The 25,503-nt window shown below is 38.2% G+C and overlaps 1 protein-coding gene across 1 annotated transcript in view; it reads left to right on the forward strand.

The window, feature by feature from the left end:
• The window catches only part of PCDH15 (protocadherin related 15), a 648,893-nt gene that overhangs the window by 12,397 nt on the left and 610,993 nt on the right, over nt 1-25,503 (forward strand). Inside the window, exon 2 of the mRNA XM_042459844.1 lies at nt 10,425-10,562. The gene's annotated coding sequence lies outside the window, so the exon portion shown is untranslated. The remainder of the gene's footprint in view (nt 1-10,424; nt 10,563-25,503) is intronic.

Consider the following 25,503-nt stretch of genomic DNA (forward strand, 5'->3'; position numbering starts at 1 on the left):
ACAGAACACTGTTACCTTCTCACTGAACTGGTACCTGTTTATCTACTTGTACTTTTACATGCTTTCAAACTGCTAGCTTGGCAGAATCTGGGGCTAGTAACAGGAGATCACTCCATCACATGGCACTTGGGCCTCACATTACTGACCTGCCTACCTTGCAGTCACCAGAATCAGTATCTTAACTGCTAAGCTAAAGGAAAAAAGAGAACCCTGCCCTTGATTTCACAGACTAGTTAATTACTAAATTAAACAATGAACATGGCTTGGGTCCGGGTTATCTGCGGGAACGCCTCTCCCTACACTATCCACCCTGCACTCTCAGAATAACTGGGAACCCGCTCCTGGCAGGTTCTTTTTGTGCCACACCCAGGGAACCATTGATACTCTTGTGCGCAACAATGACATCATGCGATGCGATACTGTTTGGGCATTGTGCCATGCAGATGTCATTGTTGCATGTCTTGTATGGATGGGCATGCACAATCATGGCGCCTGTGTGCCAATTGTAGGGCTGGGCGTGTGAGGAAACCCAGTCCTACAAAACGCTAGTTTCATTCTCAGACTGGCCAAAGCGCCAGTCTGTACAGGGCCTATGTTAGCAGTGATTAGAGTCTTTAATATGATAACGTGGCCTGATTTTAACCAAGAAAAGCTGACTAACATACACAAATGTCTTATTGAAATACTTCAAGGCCTGATTCCTTTCAGCATTCCTTTGAAGGGAAGCACCAAAGAGCTGTCACCACTGCCATTTTCCCACTTAGGTATTCAAAAAGGCCAGAAACTGTGCCATGGTAAAGAGAGCAGAAGGGGATCAGTGCTTCTTTTAGGTTCTTCTAAGATGGACTAAGCTCACACCTTTTCCCACTCTACTCAGAGAAGGGGATGGTTTATTTTTAAAAAATAAAAATTAAACTATAGTACTTACACTGAGCCATGGATAAGTCAACCTAGCTTTTGGGGTTTAATTTTTTGACTAACATTTCTAGAATGATACATGAGTACACACAGTAGTTTTTAATATTTGTTTTGATGTACTACATATTTTACTATATACTATACTATAATCGGTACGATATATAATTGAGAAACTTTAGTCAAAAAATTAACATTAAAAACCTGTATCAGCTTATTCACTGGTCAGTGCTAGTTTCATAGGAGTGAAGGCCAGGCCACCAGCTCAGAGGAAAAAGGATCAACAATGCTTAAGCTGCTTAAAAGGCCCTAGAACCTACCTCAAGCCAGGAGGAGTTTGCTGGGTTGCTTTTCCACAATCCACTCCTTTCAGCCCTCCAGTAGCCCAATCTAGGGTGATCTCTATGGATGGGTTTTCAGGGAACTCCACAGTCATCACTCCAACTCAGACCATCTGGGGAGGGAGAAGGAACAGAGGATCAATGAACAACCCAGCAAACTCCCAGCTCAAGCTACCTCAAGCTGGGAGAAGTTTGCAGGGTTGCTTTTCCACAATCTGCTCCCTTGACAAACACACACACACATAACTCTTTCTGCAGGATTTCATCTGCATCTGTTCTACTTAGGTTTTTCAGGGACCACCAGAGTAATTGCCAGAAGGAAAAGCAATTCTCTTAAATGCTTCTTAAATGTCATCATTCAAACTAAAAGTTATTGAACGTGCAAAGGAACCCAGTAATTCTGTAGCTGTGAGAGAATTTGGTGTCAGTGAAAAACTTGTAAGAGCCTGTAGAAAGAGACTGTACTACAAAGAAGTTTGAAGTCACAGTTAAAGTGCCGTGTGGCAAACCTTTGGCTTTTGATGAAATGGAAAAGGTTCTGAATGCCTGAGTCACAGAATGCAGACAAGATGGTGAAATCATGACTCAGTCTCGCAGTTGGACAAGGGTGCTTCAAATGGTGAAATAACAAATTGTGAAAGAATAAAGATATTCAGCAACTGAAGTCACTGCAGAGTTCAAACCATTAGCTGGTTGGTGTACGTAGTTCATGAACTTCTATGGATTGTGTCTTACCAGTGAACAAACATACCACAGAAGATCTGAAGCACCCTTGTCTGATCAAGTCATGGTGGAGCATTTTGTCTGAATTCTGTGACTCAGGCATTCAAATCCTTAGATGAAAAGCTAATTTAATTCCATATATATATTATAAAGCAGAGTCAAAAGAATGACATTGGTGGTATGGATGAAACCCCAATGACTTTTGATATGGTAAACAAACTGTAGCAAGCATTGGTGAAAACACCATACTTGTGAAAATCTCTAATGATCATGGCATGTGTAATGACTGACAAAGAAGAATCATACAGAAAGCATTAAATATACATGTTTTCACAGAATAAGAGAGAATCACTGTCTCAGGATGTGGGGGTCAAATAAACTGCTGGCTTGGAGTGGCCTCTGGCTGCTCCAGCCCTGATCAAGCCCTGAGCAGCGCAGAACTGTGGTGACTGGATGCCACAGTCCCAAGGCAGCTGCTGCAGACAAGAACAGACTGCGTGCAATGAGTGTTTCTTTTGCGCTCCTTTTGTGGCTAGGCATGGGCCATGTTAGCTAGCCTCAGCATGGCTTCTGGCTGATCTGGGGGCATGCATCATTTCAGCCCGAAGGCAGCACTTTTTCCTGCCTGTTTCAGGCCTTAGTTGCTTTTGCTAGCAGAACTTATTCTTAATCATAAACCTGAAATAGTCTTTGAGGAATTTTTCAGATTTTTAAGAATATAATTGAACTACCAGCATAGGACTCAGATATGACAAATTATGACAGAATTCTAGTCTGATTAATTTGTTTTGATTTTATTCATTGGATTAGTTTGTTTGAAAGCTGAGTGATTTTTTTCATGATAGGATATTTCATAGAGTAAAAAAAGAGTGCCATTCCTTGGAATGGGCAGTGAACAAGGATGAAAAGTGAAAAGAATATGAGGGGGGAATGAATGGAGGGGCACATGTGAGGTGATCAGGGTATGAGTTCAGTGGTAAAACACTTGGGAGTGAGAATATCATTTTGGAGAAAACAATTCAGAGGCCTTCAGGATCCAGAGCCTGAACCTCTGGCAAGTGGTCCAGCCACATGCCACTAAGAGCATGAGAAACTTTCACCTTGAACAGATTTTAGTTAACTTTTTTTAGTACAACAAAAGTTGGCTAAAAAAGAAGACAAGGCAAGATTTAAAAAAAATCTCAGAAACTAAGAGGGCTACTAAAACAGAGTAAATTGATTTGAAGAAGTGTTGGGTATTTTCACCGTAAGCTTATGTGTTTCCTCAGGCAAGCACACTGCAGGAACAAAAACAGAATGACTGAGAAAGGAGAAAGAAGTTTTAACACAATTATTTCCACCCTTGCTGCTTTGCTGGCCTCCATTATCACTTATTTGATTCCACTGGTTTTATAATCTAATCTTCTTCCCTTGGGGGGAAAAAGGAGAAAAGTACTCTGAAAAGTAGTTTCCCAACTACTCTGTTACACTTAGTACAACCCCTCTTCCCTGAAACACAGGCACACACACACTCCCAAAACCACTTTAGTTCATAGATGGGGATCATCCACCTTTTCTTTGTCCCAATTGCAACATGAAAGCTCCTAAAGCAATACCAGAGTGAATTATGAAGGTGGAGATTGTATAGGAAAGGCTATGAAGTAAACATTACTAAGGGAGTATTAACAAAAAGGATAAATGACAAATTGCAAGCAACAATACAGACAATATTGCATACAAAAAATAATTTCCTGGCTGTTTCTTCAATAACTAGGAAATGATTCCAACATTTTTTATGTTTATACTTTTGAAAAAGAAGTAGAGAAATGAATAAGTCAATTTCTGGTCTATGCACAGTTGGTCCTCCTTCTCCATGGATATTTTATCCATGGATCCAAGCAGCCATGGCTTGAAAATATTTTTTAAAAAGTATAAATTCCAAATAGCAAACCTTGATTTTCCATTTTATATAAGGGACACCATTTTGCTATGCCATTATATTTAATGGCACTTGAGCATCCATGGATCTTATTATCCATGGGGAATCTTGGAACCAAAGATAAGAATTTCAGTATTTAGAGAGTTGGCAATGGAAATGTTAGTGTTTTGGTTTCAAGTATACTTCTTATATTTGGAAACAGTAAGGAGTCAAGCTCCTCATGATGTAAGATGGTCAACTATTTATTCCTTTCAAAATAGCCCAACAAATTTCATCCTATCTTCAGGGGCCTTCAGCAAAATACTAAATGGACTTGTGTTTTGGAGAGTGTTTACAAGTCCAGTGATTTCTGATGAAAGCCCCTGAAGAAGCCCTTTTCTCATATAAGTCAAAATGCATTGTGCTATTTTAAAAGGAACAAACAATTACAGTCTTAGAACACATGGAGTCTGTCTCCTTATTGTTTTCTATTATTAAGTTGCTTTTCAGTACTCTTTTCAACACTTGTTGGGTTGCCCCACTCTAGTGAAAATATCACATTGCACTCATGGGACCAGGAAAAAAAAAGGCATGGGAAAGTTTTCGTTAAATTTTGTTTTAAATTAACAACCCCCACCTCAAAAAGGCAACATTGAATGTGGTAAGTCACTGAAGTTTGGAAATACTGGCCACAATTCTGGATTCAGGATCAGACTTACAGATATGTAAGTTGAATTTATGTATCCATAGCAGATCCATATTTATGCTCCTACATTGTCACGACTATAGCAGTTTCCCATAATCATAACTGCCACCCCCTGTAAATTACTTTACTAGGCATGAGCTGTACAGATTGGAGACCTGTTCTGCTTGTGATCAGGACATAGGTGAATGGCATATCCACCACCATCCTTTTTGCCAGCCAGCAAGGCTGTGATGACCAGAAGCACACTTTTGCAGCCTTAATGGCTGGTGAGAGTGGGGTGACATCCATTTGTGCCCAGATCACCAGCAGAATGGAGGCTCATGTGACTGATGCCCAGTAAAATAGGTTGGGGGGAGGAATTCGGCCAGGAGATGCTACTTTGTTAGACAACTAAAACAGTTGCATAAATAAATAATATATGTAGAATTACAGCCATTGTTTACAGCTATCTAAATGGCAAAGAGACAAAAGGCCTATATTGCAGGTCCAGTAGATTCTGAAACAAGGCTATATCAAGAAATGCAATTAACTAAAAATCAAGTAAAGGACATATTTATATACACTGTTGCTGCTGATATGTTACATGCCTTGAAATCAACCAGTGACATCACTAGAAGATACAGACCACACCAGGTGACAGCCTAAAAGGGGTGGTGGTGACACCACTGCTCCTCAGACATCTACATTTTGGCAGAAACAAGCAGTGGCATTTGGCTGTGTCCCATTAAAATGCTGAAGTGATGGGGTGAGTTGGGTGAGGTCCAGTGTGAGGAGAAAGGAGAGGCCCCAGTTTGTTTGTTTTTTAAAAAAAAATCAAATTTCATTGTAAATATATTTAGGCTGTGTGTATTATATTGTAATTTAAAGTTTGCTGTTTGTTTATGTCACAGCTATTAACATTACAATCAGTGACATACAAGAATTATTATTTATGAGTAACATTAGGACAAAACATATTACTAAGTATCCTGTATGCTGTGGTATGATTTACTGCATCAGGTGACACCAGCCTTATTCATGCCACTGAAGTCAACACCAACTTATGACGACCCTATCATATACGTTTTATTTTATTTTACTTTATTTCCCCCCAGCAAGATTTATTCAGAAAAGGGTTGGCATTGACTTCTTAGGCTGACAGAATGTGACTCGGCCAAGGTCACCAAGTGAGTTCCCATGGATATTCAAACCTTTCTCCCTCAGAGTCCTTGTCCAGCACTTAAACCAGTACACCACATTGGCTGCTACAGATCGCCCATATGTATGTTTGCAAAAACTTTAACATGTGACTTTTTTTCTCTATGAGTACAACCTACATGATCTGAGAAACAGAGTATTGCTTTTTAATCACTAGTAGCTTTTCAGTATGGGTTGATCAATTTTTATTAAATTCTTCAATCTTTGCACATCTAGAGATAGCTGGTGTACATATGGCTTGTTAGATCTTGAAGATAAAAGTGCATTACTATAGTCTTTTTAAAAGGAATTTTATGCTCCAGAAACAAAAAAAAAGCCCAGAAGTTTTGGGAGCTCTAACATTTCCACTACAGGGTCCTACAAGCTCCAATGAATAATGAAGCAAGACAGAGATTAATTATATAGATGGGCTGCTGTGGTTTTTCTCAAGTCTTTCTATCTGGGGACCCGGAAACCAACTATTCTGAGCTGGACTAGCTGCAGTTCCAGGCCTCCTTGAGACGACGTCTGTCACCAAAAACTCAAGCTACATCACTGTTACGAGACAAGCTTTGGTGAAATAGTGCTGCAAGTAATCTACAACAGAGAAAAACAGATGATAGTTTGAGCTGATAAGTGGTAGATTGGAAACCCTGCCCAATGAATTTTACTCAGATTATGTCAACACCAGCATTCTTAATCACCAAGGTTATATGGGGCAGTCTGTTTTTATCCACTGTCTTTGCCCAACTTCGAACTTCCCGGCTAAAGGAAAACTCTGGGAGATCTTATTTCACACTAATGAATTTGCTGAGGGTCAGTCATTAGCTGTTGACAGTTGGTAATAATACTAATAAGGATTTTAAACCCATCTGCCTAGTGCTGGGACACACCCATGACGTACACTGATATTGGAAGAACCTTCCCTCATTGGCAATTCATAATCTTTGCCACTACATATAGTGAACAGGCATTGGAGATAAAGTGGTGTTCTAGTGATCAGCCCCTGTTTTGGGCAGAAACTCCATTTTCTTTGGTAGAGCAGGATGATGAAGATGTGATTCTAATAGGGAAATGGAAGAAAGAAAGGCCTATTGGTTTTCTGCTTTGCTGCCACAAGCATCGCAAGGAATGGAAGCTTTTGTGTCATTGTCTGTTATCTTGAATCAAAATAGAAGAAAAAAAGATAAAGGGGTACACACACACACACACACACACACACACACACACACACTTCATATAGACAGTGCACTTCATCTATATAGGTATTTCTGGATAAAGTTGAAAGCACATCATTTTGCCTTTGGAAATGATAACCTCAGGGCACTTTAAGTGAAACACGTATCTCCTAATTTCACATTATTGCCAACTTCTTATCCTAAATCATGATAATCAGCATGGTTAATATTGTTAAATAATAACCCCGTCAATGGCCTTTGGAGACTAATTGCATCTAGTTGGTGTGGATAATGTCTTTATGTTTAAGTATAAATACTTTTAGATATAAAGCGCTCATTAGCATTGATTAAACAATGTTGAGACACATAATTGCTAGAGTTATACAAGCCCCCAAAGTAGCATTTGTTGTTTTCAACTGTGTTCAGCAAGACCTAGATAAAACATTAATGAAAGCAGATTACATCTGAAGAGAGTGAATACATATATCCTTATCTTAATCTAGCATATGGTTTAGCCTCTCTATTGGAGAGGTGGCTCATTTCTACATATGTCAGATTGGTCCAGTGGAAGATAGAAAAACGAGGGATAAAATAAACTATCTGAGATGATACTGGAGTTAAATGGACCCTTCCATTTTTTAATTAGCAAATATTTTTCAAGCCAAATGAACAGTTACACCAATCATAATTCAAAAGTTTGCAAGTAATGTGGCCATTTTCTCTGCTGTAGCTCTGTCTATTGTTGTAGCTAGTTCAGCAAGTGAAAAATGCCCCTTTTATTTTCCCTTCCAGCATCTAACAGTCTTCCATCAACACAGGTCCAAGCAAATGTCATTAAATGGCTGTCAGGTACATGACTACATCTCATTCATTCTGACAATTATTGAAAGCCATGAGCAAGTGAGTTCCCATTGAAAATTAAAACTCAGTTGACCAGATGGTCCAGTTTTCCATGAAACACCATATCCTTTGGGTGTGATGCTGGCAAAAGGAAGCATTACATATAGCTGTAATCTTGAACAAATATGGTTATGTTGTGTCTGCTTTCTTATTTCCAGGATTATTTATTTATTATTTCAGATAAGATTCAGTTCGCATGAATCTCAGCAATACACATAGTACTGTGGATCTCTATCAAATGAGAAAAAAAGTGGGGACCCTCCCCAAATGTCAACAAAATAATATTTCCCCCTTGGTCGGCAAATGATATCTCATCTTGACACTAGACAGCTCTATCAAAAATCTGAATTTTGAGGTTCTGAACTCCGAGAAGAATGAACAAACCATTGTGGTAGCCAGAAATGTCTATGTAATTTATTTTATATTTCAAAAGGCTAAGGACAGTTTATCAATGCAAAGAATGCTCACTCTGTTGTTAGAAAAAAGTAGAATGTTTTCCAGGTATGGTCAAAACCAGCCTCTGGCACACTTTGTGCTGGAAGTGATATTCAAGTTCTTTCTGAGTGCTTTGCTGATACCTGCAAAATATTATTTGATGGATTAACATGCATGTGAAAACTCATCTCTGGTGTGGAATGGTACAGAATTTAAAGCATATGAAAAACTCAGAGGGCATGGTTTATATTGAATGAAATATTTTGCTCAACATGTACTGAGGGGGGCTGGTTCAAATTGGGAGATGGAAGAAGAAAAGGATACAGTATCCATGTTTTTAGAGCTGATCTTCAGGTTTCATATGGAATGGATTGGGGGTGGCAAGCTATTTTTTGCTATTCACTGCCATTACTGCTCCTTTTCTTCCTCACTTTTCTGCAGAAAGGTGAGAAGAATACCCTGTATCTGTATCTGTATCTGTATCTGTATCTGTATCTGTATGGCTAAGCTTAAAGGTGCTAACTTGCTATTTTCACAAATATAAAATATAGAAGACCACCAGGACCATCTAGTCCAGTACTTGGGCATTGAGGAATATACAATCAAAACACTCCCAATGACCATCCAGCCTCTGTTTAATAACCTGCAAAGGAGAGGACTCCACCACATTAAAGTGGATAGAGATAGAATAGATCCCATAAAATGCCCTTTTCTATATGGAGATACAATGCCTTAACTCCTCAGTGTCACTGGATTTTTTAAACATTTGTACTTACTGGAAAAGGATGCGATAAAGAAAATGAAATGTCATAACATAATAACTAGGGAGTTTATCACATCTTCACAATCACCTTGCTCTCCTTTTAGGAAAATGGGAGTTTAAACAATGATTAACCTGTGAAAATAATGCAATTGACATTAAAACATGCTTAAAACGACATTAATGCAAGTGCCATTATCCCATGAAGAACCAGGGAATAACCAGACAAGAAACAGCAAAAAGTCATTCACAGGAAAATTTCATGAATGAGTTACTGTTGTTTCTTGCCTGGTTATTCATGGGATAATGGCACTTTAACCACATTTTGTCTCAACGTCGTGTGAAAACCATTTGTATATTTGAGCGCAATTGTGGGTTAATGAAGGGTTATTCACAGGTTAATAGCACTTTGCATGAGACAGCTTGTGAAAAACATTCGCTGAATTGCGGGTTAATCACAGGTTAATCACTGTTTATACTTGCAATTTCCCCCCATGGTGACAGAACCTTAAGGAGATCATATGTTTTTCCACCAGTCAGTTCACTAGCTAAAGGAATGGCAATTAACAGAGTTCTTATTGAAATAGCTATGAGCCTCTTGGCCACTACCATGCCTTCTTTTACTCAGGTTGTGAGCAAGACACCACTAATATTTGCCATAGATGTTTCAATGATTCACTAGGATTCCAGAATAATTGACTAGGGTTCCAAAACATGAGGGAAAAGGAAATCTTCCTGACTTTGGGTATTAATATGTTTTAATTATTGATGTTTTAATGATCAAATCTACACCAGCCACATCTTTCCTGGCCTATTTATTCTATTTGCTTATTTTGCAAGGAATTTAAAGTGTTATAATTTTAATTGGATGCCTTTATTTCAGTTAACATAGATTTAATTGGATGCTATTTTTTAATCTATGGTGCTTTATTGTGTTTGGGAATGAAGTAATACTGATCAGTTTATGGAAAAGCTGTAGTCATACATATTCTTATTAAAGTACTGTTATTCTATAGTGATCTGCTTGGGCATATTTATCTGGAAAAGGAACACACAGATTACGGTGGTGGCAGTGATGGTTGCAATTCTCATTGTGTTCTTCTCTGCTGTAGTGATAATATTTGTCACAATCTGTATCTCTTTTTATTATCCCTTCAGTACAAAGCTGATTTGCAATGTGTTATCAACCTACTTAAAGCACCTTCATATACTTTCAGTTTATAATTTGTAATTTGTACATTAGTATTTCCAGTTCGTTGCCAAAACTTCTTCTAGCCCCCCCCTTGAAAATTCTCCGAACTAACAGCAAACTTAGGATTCTCCAGGCAATGTCACTTTATTATTCCCTTGTCCATCAACTTCTTTCTGAATTCCATGTATCTAATCATTACAGGAACTTTGCCTTCAGTGGAGTAATCAGCATTCAGACCCCTTCAACAAAAATGGATCAAAGGATTCTTCAAACCTTCAAAAAATCACCTGTGTATCTGGACAACTTCAGCAACATAAAAACTATGGGAATAAACTGAAGGTAATTTAAGTTGCTCTTGTTTTCTGCTGTTTTGTAGGACATGTTCACGTACCCGCCAAAGTGATTAAACAAAATGAGGCATGACATGTAGAAGTGTACAGTTTTTTGTGCTCTTCCTTGCTCTTTGTGCCTGTGCACACAGAGAGGTAGGGCAGACAGAAAAGTATATGAGTGAATCCATAATAATATCAATACAATACATAATAATAACAATACACTAGTCAAAGCAAAGTAAATGAATGATTGGTATGCATAACCAGGTAGATTATATTACTAGGTTCTCAACTAATTTTCATACAACAAGCAGATTTCCAGCAGATTCAGGGTGACCTAAACCAGTGCTAAAAGTACTTTAGACTTGTGCTCCTGTCCTGGAAATTATGGAATTATTCATTTCCAAAGACCCCAACCACATTTTTCCTGGCCTATTTATTCTTGTTATGAATCACATTCAAGGTGATTTTATTAAAATATTGTATGAATATATTACCTAATTGTGGCAACATCGAACCATAACACCATAATCTGTTCTGGAGACCCATAAATGTCCAGTGGTTGCCCTTCCCGTGTCCTGTCCCTTGTTCATTTTTTTCCTAGGTTAAACTTTATTTTTTAAAGTTAATTTTAAGTAACTTTAATTATATTTCTGTCTTCACCGCAATATTTGTACAGTTAATCAAAGATTGACTTTGAGTATTGATTGGATAAAATTTTGTTTTCTGTAATGGCTGTTTTATTAGTTAAATGTATCAGTGTTTTTCTAGTTCTTAAAGATTTGCTATTTAAAGATAAATTGTTCTTTAAAGCTTTGTAAAGCTCTCAAATGGGTTGCATCCACCGAATCCAATTGAACAATGAATTTTTTATAGTTACTACTGCCTTAGTAGATGGCAGGTAATTACATATCATCAATGAGGAGGTTGCTCAAGGTTCATGTATCCTATAATTCTTCACTATCTTTCCCATGCAGACATTTGCCCTAGAGGATATCGAAAATTTTATGGTGTTTCCTTCTCTAAAGATTCAACCACTGCGAGTGAGTTATGTGCTCATTTCAGCAAAGGAGAATGCACAACTCTAATGTGATTTTGGATAGCAGATTCATTTTCAAAATGATGATGATGTGTCCTTATCTCTTAGAAGTTCCTTCTGTACAAATCTGAAGCAAATGAAAAATAATTCAAATTGCATTTCAGAATTTAACTTTGAAACAAATGCTGTCTGTAATATATCTGCATTCTAAGAAAATTCAAGTGCGACATTTTTTAGTACAGTATGTCTTTATTGCCCTACAGATGCTTGGCATGTATGAAAGGCTAGAGATTGGAGTGTGGTAATAACCTTCCTATAGTCACTATATCCATTTCTTGAAAAGAAATGTGGCCATTATTTGCTTTATGGCATGCACAAACTTTATAACATACATTACAATTGCTGTCGAATCTGCTGTTCCACAATGTTGTTATCCACAGCCTGGAGACCTTGTAACTGAGGTTCCAGATCTGAGATATCTCAGAAACCTTCAGCTCTCATATCTTGAAGAAATGATGAACATGTTATCTCAGAAACAGTTTTCCTTCCTGCTTTTTAAAAACAATATTATTTTGAAAGATACTTATTAAGAGAATGTAAGTGTTGTTTCTTCTCTGCTGTTAGAACTGAACTGAATCACAATTTTCAGTCTTAAGGTCGTGCCCTTGTTGCTTTCTTTGCTTGGCTTTGAAGCAAGGAGGAAGAGGAGGAAAGGAGTCCAGTTGAAGCTCTGAAACGTGATTGCCATAATTTATTTAATTAATTGATTCATTGATTTTTACACAATATTGCACTGATATAAGAGGTCAATGAACTTAAATAATTAGGAATCTTCTTGAACTAAATGTATCTGAGACAATCACAATTCTACTATATGTTCAAATATATCTGTGTATGCATGCACACACACATATGCTTGTGTGGAAAGAAAGAGAGAGAGCGCTATGTCCCTGATTGGCTATATGTGAGTAAAGTTTGTCCAACTTTGATAATGCTGAAATATTAAATGCTTTCAAGATTCCATTAGCTAAAGTCATTATATGAACTCTTTTAGAGACTGAAATTCAATCAGAATGGAACAGATGGAAACGGAAAAATAATCATATTGGAACTCACTCTCTATATAACTAAATCATGCTGCAATTTTAATAAATTATATATTCTTTTTCTGCAGTTATGTGTGGCCCAGATCCAGTTCCTGGTCCCAATCAGAGTACACCCATTGAATTGTGCATAAATTTAGAAGTTGGTCTACTCTAATTTGGAGTAGAGTTTGATTAAAGTCTAAAATGTACCTTCTAAGCTGTGCCATGCATTTACATAGTAAAACACATGAGAATAAGGGGGTACTCCCCCCAGAGGGCAGTGGAATGATCCAGGGGGCAGTGAGGGGGAAAGGGTTCAGTAGGGGGACCTTCAGTCAAAGTACAGGTGCACAAGGGGAGCCAGCAGCTTTTAGGACCATGGTGGGGATAGCATGAAACTTCTTTTCAGGGTCCCATAAAACCACAACACAGTCTTGCTGATCATTTTGTATGCTGGCATGTTCTGGTCTTCATCTTCATCCTCCCATGCAAACTCACTCTTTTAGGTGCATCTTTCGCTGGTGGTGGCAGGGGTGGTCAGGAAACGCTTGCGAGGCTTGGATGTAGGACATTGCTTCTATAGCTCAGAGTGGCACCATTTTGGGGCAGAGCAAGGAGTGACTAGAATGTCTGACTAGAGCAAGATGTCTACAGTGACTGACTAGAGCAAGGAGTTAGAGCACATGGCAGTGTAGAACAAGCGACGGTAAAAAGGAGCTTTCAAATTTGGGATCCTGCTTAAGCTTTGTGAGCTTTGCTGGGACTTGGCTGGCAGGTTGGAGCAGCTCTGCTGCTTCTGTTTTCTTTCATCAGACAGGATGAGGGAAGATGTAACAGAAGAAGCAATGTTTGGGTATGCTGGGGAAGACATGTCTCTGGTGAAGGAGAAGCAGGAGTATCTGGGGGGCAATTCTTGGAAAGTCCTTCACCTTGGAGAAGCTTCTGTAGTTAATATCTCTCCCTTTCTGTGTCTATGCCAGTCTCCAATCCAGGGCATTGACCTCAGTAAACCCCCTATACACACACCAGGTGCACCCATTTCCACCCCAGTGAAAAAGGATTGAGAGTCCTCACCAGGGAGATACTTCTCCCTTTGCACTTGGTCACCTTGGGAGCAGTAACTGTGCAACTGGTTGAGCAGTGACTGAGAGGCCTCTTGCCTGCATTGTCCTCTTTTACAGTGTAGAGGAGAAAGCCATGAAGGCTACGTAGAACAATTCCACGTCTTCTTTTCAACTAGAATGTATTGAAAGTTGTAAAGCAAGAAAGAAAACATTGGCTTGGTAAAATTTCAGGACAGGAATAACTTAAAATACATTGAAATAGATGTTCCTGTAACTTACTTGTTGAGTTTTTATATAAGTTGGTATTGATATGTAAAGATATGGATGTGATCCTTGGTAAAAGTACACCCATCCACTATATATGGATTACTGATTTGGTTAATGAAGAGATACTTGGGAGATTTTTAAAGTCATTTCTATTGTGAGCAAGGCCTTGCAACATGAAGAGCTTTATGGAAAGAGGTTGTAGCTCATTCCATAATAATGAAGCTTTCTCTCATTGCATCTAATATGAACTTTATTTCTTTTGATGATATTAAGTACTGGTAAACAGTTCCATGAGTTCCAGAAAAAACTGTTCCCTTGGTGTGTATCAATTGTTATTCAGGTCAAGGTTAGAGAAGGAGACTTGTTGGCAGCCTCAGTAGAAGATCTCTGCAGACTTGACAGAATGTGATTCTATTGAAGTTTTTAGTATTTTCAACAGTGCTTGATATAGTGGAACATTAAATCATTCTGTGACTTTACAGTTCAGGGCACCATTCTCTTGTGGTTTCACTTATATTTGACCAGTTGTCCATAAGGAAAATATGGGGAAATGGCTGCTTTCTCCCATGAGACTTGTTCTGAAGGGTACAAACATATTCAACTGGTGTTTGTTTATTTTTTTACATTTACACAAAAAGTAGGAATGTCAGTCTGTTCCTTGAGCAAATGCTTAAATTCTGTTAGGTTCAAGAAGGCCACAAGCTGAGGCTGAATCTCAACAAGGCAGAGCAGTTAATGGCTGGCAAACCTAAAAAGATATTCTGAATCAGCTTATACACACTAAAGGTCAGCGAAAAAATCCTTACCTTTAGTGTCCTGTACAGTGTAATAATTTTGTAAGTGATGCACCGCCCACAATCTTAGAAGCACCATGGACTGAATGCAAACAGAAGAAATAAAGATATTAAACAGATCCCATTTTGGACTACTACAGAGCCTTGCTTTCAACTGCTTCCATACATGCACATGCATGGTGCTTGAAAAGCAAGCTGAGACCAGAAAAAAGGCACCAAGCCTCCACAGTTGACTTGATACCTGCTTTCTCTGTCAGCTTTCAAAGCCACATATGTGCATGTGAGCTGTCCAAATCAAGCCTCATAGGAAGAAGAACAGATGCTATCCCACTTTTTTCATGATTGCAAATTACATAGGACAAGGTCTATTAATTCTAGGAGCACTTTGCTCTTTCCACTGGCAAGCCTTGTGACTGTGTGCATGTACACATGGGTGAGCATCCTAAGTAGTCAAGAAGATCAGACAAAAGAGTGGATCTATCGCCAAAAATGGAACTAGTCTGTAATTTGCAAGCATCATAAAAGTTAGGCATCAAAAAGGGAGATGTCAAAAAGTGGGGGCTTCCTGTAATTAATCAGAAATTAGTATTCTCTCTCTCTCTGCTCTGCTGTATATGTGTGTGTGTGTGTGTGTGTGGGTGTGGGTGTGTGTGTTTGGAACAGTATCAGACTTGCATTTTTAAGTTTCTTGATGAGTCACACAGCCTGTGAACCTGCTGCACTGCCCTTATTCCTTTTCTAAAAACAAAAATAGATAGCAGTGTTATCATTTTGGTATTGCCATATCTGCAACAATTGCCTTTTAGCACTTGAAACCTGTATTTTTCTTACTTTACATGTCCCAACAGCCCCCTGACCTTTCGAGTGTTGCATACCTGAGAAAGCTCCTTTTCGCACATGTATTTCCCCTCCAATTAAGCTCATTTGCCCTACATTTCTAAGAATTTAGAGGTGGGGAGCAGGTGCATTAGTGTTCTGGCATCTACTCTTTCAAAGTCTTCCTTGAAAATGAAATTGGCTTCATCCATGTATTCGATTTCTAAATGAAATGAAATTCTAAGGGTATGGCATATTCAGAGGTAGCCATGCAGCAAAATACAACAAAATCAAAAATCCACAAAAGTATGATAACTTTAATTGGCCAACTAAGATGCACAAAATACATAATGCAAACTTTCGAAGCTCCACTGGATTTTTCATCAGGCAAAAGATGTTTAAAAATCATCCAGGAGAAGAAAGATGATGATAGTGGAGTCACAGGCCTACATTTGTATGAGATGTTTTTGTTGTAGTTCAGTTGTTCTGGAGGCATCTCAATGTAGATGAAAGACACTCTCCATCTTGGCCGTGTGGGGACCAGGGACAAAGGGCATTAAAATACAGGTAATCAAGCTTAGCTTTAACTAAAATCTGCCAACAAATATGGAAAACAAAGAAGTGGTCCACGGAGTGAAAGTGATCAGTATATATTGCAGTCTATAAAAACGAAGACACAAAAATTGCAGTAATTGTAGAATCATCATGCTAATGTCCCATGCAAGCAAAGTCATGATCAAAATTCTGCAGCAAAAACTCCTACCATATATGGAACGAGAAATCCCAGAGGTACAAGATGGATTTAGGAGATAAAGAGACAATAGGGAACATATAGCAAACATATGTTGGATAACGGAGCCTACCAGGGAATTCCAGAAGAAAATCTACATGTGTTTTATGGACTAAGAAAGCCTTTGACTGCATAGATCCCCAAAATCTATGGCTTGCTCTTAGAGGAAAGGGAGTGCCACGACATCTAATCGTCTTCATGCAGAGCAGTATACAGGGACACAGAATGGATCCAAATCAGAAAAGAGGTCAGCCAAGGCTGCAAACTATCACCCTATTTATTCAACTTGTATGCAAAAAAAATCATATTCAAAGCAGGCTTAGACTCAGAAGCAGAAAGAGTGAAGCTAGGAGGAAGGAATCTCAACAACCTGTAATATGCAGATACAATACTGTTAGTAGAAACCAATGAAGACCTGAAACAATTATTGAAGAAGGTCAAGGAGGAAAATGTAAAGGTTGGATTAATTCTGAAAATTAAGAAAAAAATTATGACCATGGAAGACCTAGAATTCATCCCCGACAACAAGGAAATGGAAATAGTCAAGGAACCCCCATATCTTGGTTTAAACATTGCTTACAATGGAGACTGCAGTCAAAAAAATCAGAAGACGACTAAGATTGGGAAGGAGAGTTATGAAAGAACTGGACAAGATCAAAAGTGTAAAGACATAACTCTGAATACTAAATTAAGGATATCCAAACCACTGTATTCCCCATCACCATGTGTGGTTGTGAGAGCTGGACAGTGAAAAAAGCCAAAAGGTCGAAAATTAACTCATTTGAGATAGGGTGCTGGAGAGGAGCAGTGGGAATACTACGGATGTTCAAGAAGACAAGCAAATGGGTTACAGAACAGATCAAACTGGGACTCTCTCTAGAAGCCAAGAATAAATTAAGCCTGTAATACTTTGGCCAAATCATGAGGAAAAAGAAATCATTAGAAAAGACAATGATGCAAGAAAAGATAGAAGGCAGTAGGAAGAGAGAAAGATTACATACCAGATGGTTAGACTTGATCAAGGAGGACACAGGCCTAGGTCTGCAGGTCCTGAGCAGAGAGGTTGAGGACAGAGTGTCTTGTAGATGTCTCACCTACAGGGTCACCATGAGTCAAAATTGATTTGAGGGCTGTTAATAAAAACAACAGCAACAAAATAAAATTTCAACTCTACTAGCAAAAGAAAAATAACTTCCCTTGAGATCCAGGTTGTCCCTCTCCTGTTAAAAGCTAACTACTCCTTTGATAGGCAGGGAACACTTAATTTCTCAAAAACTCCCTGTATTGTTACATCTTTTTTAAAAAAAAACATGTAGGAGTTGTCTAGGTAAAACTTGCTAAGTGTAGTCCAAATGAAATAAATGAAATGAAAGAGTAAGTAATTTGCTAGGATATGAGGGATATTTCAGGCTTTAAATAGATACATTGTTGGTGTTTTGTTTTTAACTTGGTTCATTCAGGAAGGCTTTTACATTTTTGTTAATTTGCCAGAAGATTAATTAAAATATTACAAAATTGGGGGCATGCTTATCAAATTTGCAAATGATACCAAATTAGGAGGAATAGCTAACACCCCAGAGGACAGGATAAAAATTCAAAATGACCTGAATAGACTAGAAAGCTGGGCCAAAGCTAACAAAATGAAATTCAACATGGAGAAATGTAAGGTACTGCACTTAGGGTGGAAAAATGAAATGCACAACTATAGGATGGAGGACACCTGGCTGAACAGGACTACATATGAAAGAGATCTAGGAGTCCAAGTAGACCACAAGTTGAACATGAGTCAACAGTGCGATGCGGCAGCTAAAAAGGCCAATGCAATTTTAGGCTGCATCGATAGAGGTATAGTGTCTAGATCAAGGGAAGTAATAGTCCCACTCTATTCTGCTCTGGTCAGACCCCACCTGGAATACTGTGTCCCGTTCTGGGCGCCACAATTCATAAAGGATGTTGAGAAACTGGAGTGTGACCAAAGGAGGGCAACTAAGATGGTGAAGGGTCTGGAAACTGTGCCCTATGAGGAGCGACTTAGGGAGCTGGGTATGTTTAGCCTGGAGAAGGAGGAGGTTAAGAGGTGATATGATAGCCCTATTTAAATATTTGAAGGGATGTCATATTGAGGAGGGAACAAGCTTATTTTCTGCTGCTCCAGAGACTAGAATGTAGAACAATGGATGCAAACTGCAGGAAAAGAGATTCCACCTCAACATTGGGAGGAACTTCCTGACAGTAAGGGCTGTTCGACAGTGGAACAAACTCCCTCAGAGTGTAGTGAAGTCTCCTTCCTTAGAGGTTTTTAAGCAGAGGCTGGATGGCCATCTGTTGGGGATGCTTTGATTGAGATTTCCTGCATGGCAGGGGGTTGGACTGGATGGCCCTTGTGTTCTCTTCCAATACTACAATTCTATGATTCTATAAATCAAATAATGACTATGTCAACAGTTTTCCTGATATTCATAAGTGAATCCTGATGGCTTATTATGGCTCATATTCTTTTTTTCCCCCAGTTACCATACCCCTATGGATTACATTGTCCATATTGTACCAAGACAGATGCAATTTCCCTAACTGTGGCCTGTTAGGGAAATAAAGCTGCTTCAGGTCTCTTTGGAGGTATGCTATTTAAATGATGCATGGGTCCTAAGAGTCCGGAGGTCACGCCAAAGCCATACTCCATTCCTAAGCACTGGAGTGCAGCTTTGGTGCCGCTTCCAGATTCTTAGGATGCATGCATCATTTAAACAGCATACCTCCAAAGAGAACCAAAGCAGCTTTATTTTGGCAGTCTGTAACAGGCCTGTATTTCAGCAAGAGGTCATAAGATTTGACCTCACTATACCTTTTAGGTTGTAAAAGTTTGCAGCAGATACATAATTCAAGCATCTACAACTGCCTGACAATGTTCTAGTGCATTATTTATATAAAGATGTAATGCTCATTTATCCTTATCATGTTCAATGGCTGAACATCTATCTCCTTAGTGCAAAGTTGTCTTCTGTTCTTCCACAATGAAGTAATCTTTGAAAAGTATATTTAGAAGCTGAACATGCCAATTAAGAAACAAGAAAATTAACTTTTATATGATTTTCCATCTCCTTCTTCTTGAAGGGCATTCTAATTTAAATTAATGAAGAAAAAGTGGTGTACTTTCTCTTTTCTTTCACAGTTCTGTTTCTTAAAGAATACATTGGAAGAAGGGACCCAAAGAATTAAAGTTTATTACTTCAGTTTGAATAAGAATGTTATCAGAGCATAAACAGTCATATCACTTTGTCTTTTATCCCAGTCTCAGTAAAACAAATTTATTATTTTAAGTTAAGAGTTTCCATTTGTTTTTATGAAAACAAATACTATTTATGGAAGGAAATATTTTTATCCCCTTATTAGAATATGTGTGTGCGTGTGTTCCGGTAACCAAAATGTACATTTATTTATTTATTTATTTATTTGAGAATCCGTCAATATTTGCAGTGCTTGTTGTTATCTTTAAATGCAAATTAGATTCTTCCTGATTGGATAGACAAGGAGATTTTTTAAAAGGGGGGAAAATGAGCACAGCAAAGATGGTGCTGAGTCTCATTTATCTTTGTCTGCATATTGCTTTAATCTTAAAAGAGCAGAGAAAGCAATTGTAGACTTAATTAGGTCATAGCTTTATGATAGGGCTGAGATATTTAAAGACATGCTGGGATGTGAATCAGTAGACTTCATTCCATCTTAACAGAAATTTAAGTCTTTGGTCCAGAGGAGACATAAGATAAGAACAGAATACTGCCATTTACATAATGGAATCCAGACTTGGAAATTGACATGCCACTCGTGTTCTCCCCCCCCCCCCTCGCCACTTGTACAGTTTTCCTTTCTTTTGGCTATCTTGAATTATTTTTTAAGATTACATCTGGATCAGTGATCATTATAATTAGTGGTATGCAGAGCTCCAACAGGAATCAAGGTTTGCAAATGAACCTCAGACTGGTAAGATGACACAGCTCTTGGTTTGAGTAAAATTAGACTAACCAACACAAAGTTAATATTGTAAGGGGGAAATATGCTACACCATGGCTAAGATAGGCTAATAGGAAAATGTGTATTTGACTGGAGAAAAAAGAGGACTATACTGTAGCCAATTTTGTTTTTCAAATCATGGTTTGTGGAAATAATCCAGCATTACATTTCCTGAGGCAGATACTCCCAATAGCCTTTGTTGTTTTGGCTCTAGAGTTCATGACTTGGTAGGCTTGATAAGATTTGTCTATCCATCACTTTCTTTGTATACTACATTTCTCCCAAACTGAGACTCAACATGGTTTTCAAAAAGACACACAATACCATAAATCACATGTAGTTAAAGGATGCAGAAGTAAGATTAAAGCAGTATTAATGAAAACAGAACTAAAACCATTTAATGCCTTATGTCAAAACACAAATTAAAAACTACAACACCGTAAAAAGCCCTTATCTTGTTAAAAGATAAATTTTCAAAGGCTTTCTGGAAAAGAAGATTCTTAACCTGCCACTGAAAACACAACAAAATTGGACAATCATCTTCAAATGGTTCTTTGCTTGAATATATGTCATTTATATAGGTCTTCAGTGTATTTATTTCTTCTGTTATCTTTATTTGTACCTGATCATTAATGTGTTCCCCTTCTGATCCTAGAACATCCCCACACTTGGTTTAAAATTCTCTGTGGTTTCTCAGATCCTGAGGAAGAGGTCTTTCATTCTTCCATTTCTGTTGTCATCTTCTTTTTGTCTCCATTTACCTGTCCCTGCCCACAGGTACCCAGTTTAAATTGATTAAAACAAATAAGTTGAGAACCAGTTTGGGGTTCACACCAATTGGTGTCCCCTCAATATGTATGCAAAGTTGCAAGTCTCTAGGCTTCACAGTCATGGAGATGAATAAACACACACTTACTTGCAGTTGCAGGTGTATACCAGCCTAGTTCCCTATTGAATGAAAGGCAGTTTACAAATCTTTGCTGTTGATATGTGCCTTCAAGGCATTTCTTGCTTATAGTGACCCTAAGACAAACCTGTTTTGGGCTTTTCTTGGCAACATTTGTTCAAATGAGGTTTGCCATTGTCTTTCCTTGAGGCTGAGAGCATGTGACTTGCCCAGAGTCATTCAGTGGGTTTCGTGGCCAAGCAGGGGGTTAAGATAATAGGTACATAGTTAGAACATTAGATTTCAGTTGTTCTAGCTAGGTATAAAAGCTAAATATATCCTCATGCTTACATGCTGTAAGATAGGTGTATTTTAAGTAGGCAGGGATAATGATCTTGGAGGTAAATAAATTCCTAGTAACTATTTTTCCCACACTGCCTTGCTACTGACCTCCTGCCCTTCATCTCTAATTAAAGTGGCATCTTTAAAGAATTAAGATGACTCTATTCTGACACAAGATGTATGATTTGTTCTAATTTTGCATGCCTTATTCGTGAAAACACTGAAGGGATTTTTTCATTTTTCAAAAAAGAAAAAAAGATGGAAAACCAAACTAACAAAGCAGCATCTAATTCTGCAGAACAACTTTTTAAAGGCTCCCAAATGTGAGGACTGCAATCCATTCAAATATTTAAGTTATTGTTTTGCACAGTTTAAAAGATTAAGAAGGTAAAATATATTGTATGAGGTTCTCCCAAAGGCCTGAATGACAGATTATCTTTGAGTACTAAAGCTATAGTTTTCAGCTACAGCAACAATCGAAACAAAGCTCCAAAAACCTGTAAAGTTTGCCTGAAGGGCAAGATCTCTATAGTTAGCAAAGAATGGGGGAAAGTTACTATAAAGAGGCCAGTTCAGTCTCTTTTTAAACACTATGTATGTTGGATGTCATGTCTCTTCTGGTCATTCTAGTCAATATAGGAATATAGTTGTGTCTGAACACCAGTCACCACTGACGTGCTATAAACCAGTTTCTGGCTCATACTATTTCAGAAAATAGGTAGACACTGAAAGCTACCATGTATGTAGAAAAATTCCAATAGTGTCCCTTTGAACTTTGGTTTTTTTTGTGTGTGAAAGGATGCAATTGTTTGAATGGAAGAATATTAAGCCTTAGCTAGAGAATGAAGTGGTAGAGCTCAGACGGAGGTTTAGAAGCTCAAAAAGAACTAGTAGAAATTAATTCCTTTTGAAGATGGCAAAATATAGTGAAAGAATGATATTTTACAGCTACGGGGACAAGGTTTGCCCTTAAGAACAATGCATTTTTCACTGTTATCCATTATTTTGATTTTTAATTACTGTACTAATTAACATTTATTCCACTTGGCCTAATGTCCTCTAAGGTATTATATCATCATCAGGCTTTATTAGCATAGATTACACCATCTTTTATCAGTATGGTAATTTCTTGAGCCTCATTCCCAGTTTGGGACTGTAAAAGTCTTACTTGTGAACAAGTTTGTGCAGTGTGTCAATATCTATTTTTCCTAGAATCATAGTCCAGTCTCAAACCACTACACCATCCTGGCTCTCCATCCTCCAGTCAGAGATGTGAAATACTTAATCTTATTTTTGTTGCACATTTTCTAAATTCCACTTTCAATCTCATCCTATCCTTTGTTCGTATTTGGTCAACTTTAATTTTCTGTTCTTTCATAGAAATTCATATACATCTTTCACATTTTTTGAAAGTTACATATTTATACATGCACTTCCCCGGTATATTAATTTTGTACACATTTCCACATTGATTAAAGTGTATTCAAGCATATTTTATTTAGGTGTAGCTGAGCAATTCATATTTTTAGAATACTTACATAATTTTGTACATATTTTATTTCTCTAAAACAGATCACAAACCTCTATAATTTATACATTTCACAGCAAGTTGGGCTCTGTCTCACAATGAGGCTCAGGAGGTGTGAAATAGATTATTTTGACAAGATGAGTAAAACCATTTAAATTCTTTATATACCTACTCCAGGAGCAGAGTCCATCTGACATATTCAGATAAGTTTAATAGAATTGGCCATTCATATCTTGCAAATAAAATTCTGAAGTATAGCAGTTGTAGAAGGTAAAGATCAGCAAACCCTTTAAAGTGTTTTCATCAGATCCGTCAAAAGCATTCCTTGATAAAGTTTGCCTTTACTAGCACTTTCCGGTGCAATCACAACTAACAAAGGTATGAAAATCAGGTAGCGGGTTTGCACTGTCTAATCCTAGGTATTATGAATAGAGTAATTGGACTTTTCCTTTGGCCATTGAAAATAATGTGGGATGTTTGTATCAAGACAAAAGGGCTCATGTTATGGGTAGAATATGATGGCCACAACTTTAATGCACATACAGTTACCAGGAATCAGTTGCATTCTTAATAGTATGAATACAATGGCTAGGCAATGTACCGTAAGTTTGAGGGGACACGGGGATCAATAGCTTCAACGCCAGCAAATGCTCAAAGTAGTAATTCCTGCAGCATAAGTCTGTTAAACCTCTATCTGATGCTTTCTGTATCAGCCAATCTGTGGGGCATGCCCAAAAGTCTGGCTGGAGCTGAGGTCCCCTCATATGTCCAACTTCAGGTGCCTCCCCTTGTTTCTCTAGCCGCCGTGAGGCTTTCCTCCCCCTATATTTAACTCATGACTGCTGTTTCCTCTTCTCTTCCATATCCACCACAAGAAAGGGCCAACCCAGCTTGACACCCCTTCCTACCATCACATCCTTTGAATATATAGTCATATCTCCTGGGTGAGTGAGTACAAGTAGAGATCACAGCTCTCAGGAGAAAGGTGCATGCCCTCACTTCTGTAGTGATCTGCCAAATCAGGATGAATGCCCAGGTAGCAGATGAGAGCACTGCCTATCCAGGCGAGGTTGTAGATGACGTCACTATTAGCGTAATGGCGGGCCTCATTGATAAAGAGTCACAATGAGTACCCTGCCAAACCTGCCTTGGAAACATCTTTGACCACAGGATGAGGGCATCTGGGAATACACATTGAATATTATGGAGGTTGGTGATAAGTTAGAGACTGGGCATCTTAACAAGGTCATTCTCATTCAAATGAAGAATAATGATGTCAGGTGAGGGTTGTATTACCAAAGGTTCAATTATGTCGGGGAGCTTCACTCCCATAGCATGCCTAATCAACCCTACCAACAAATACTTGCCAGCTGCAAAATGCAAAGGTCCTGATCTCTGCCTGAGTACTCTGTGTGTCATGCCACAAAACAGTGGTGAGTCCCAACTACATAGTATACCATGTTTGAGGTACCTGCTCAAATGATAGGAGTGTGTGCAAAGGCCCACCCTGAGGTGCACTGCTAACTATCTACTAACGTGATTCCTAATGTAGGACTGAAAAGCCTAGACCTCCACTGCCCTACTCTCTGAATAGGAATATGTCCTGGATTGCTGTAGCTGTAACTTCTCCTATGGAGAAGAAGCGAGTGGAAATTTGGTCAGGAAAGAAACCAATCACCAAAATGGCCTGACTAAATATATTTGTGCCTGCAACCTAGGATATTGTACAAATACTAGGGCCAAAACAATAACCTTCATGTGTCAGAATGAAGACCAAGGTGGTACCTGATGAAGTTGCATCAGCTTTTTCTTCAATTTTCCCTGTATGAGGTACTTAACAATGTTGTTGTGTGCCTTCAAGTTGTTTCTGACTTACAATGACTCTAAGGAGAACCTATCATGCTTTTTTTATTTGGTAAGATTTATTGAGGCATTCTGCTATTAAATATAATTCTTAATGTTGTTATATGAATCAAGGAAATTGTTTTCAATGTTTGGGAGGAAGAGAAGCTTATTAAGTTTTTTCACCAATGCTCTGCCTTCAAAAACTGCAATCGGTATGTGTTACAGCACTTGTATATTATCACTTGGTGATATATCCCTTTGAGACTTAAGAAATGCAGAGATACCAATCTCCTTTGTTAGTATGAAAAGGGCACCTAAATAGCATCTTTCATATCTGCACTTAATCTAGACATAGCAGTCAAGAGCAGTCTCTCCACAATCTTGTTTGAGGCTCAGAATACTATTTTGCAACAACAGTTTACCATCCACAACCTAAGCTTCAATAGACTGATGGTTGTGGATTTTCTAGATTTCCAGAAACTCT

The sequence above is a fragment of the Sceloporus undulatus genome, chromosome 3 (assembly GCF_019175285.1).
Source record: "Sceloporus undulatus isolate JIND9_A2432 ecotype Alabama chromosome 3, SceUnd_v1.1, whole genome shotgun sequence".
Classification (NCBI taxonomy): Eukaryota; Metazoa; Chordata; class Lepidosauria; order Squamata; family Phrynosomatidae; genus Sceloporus; species Sceloporus undulatus.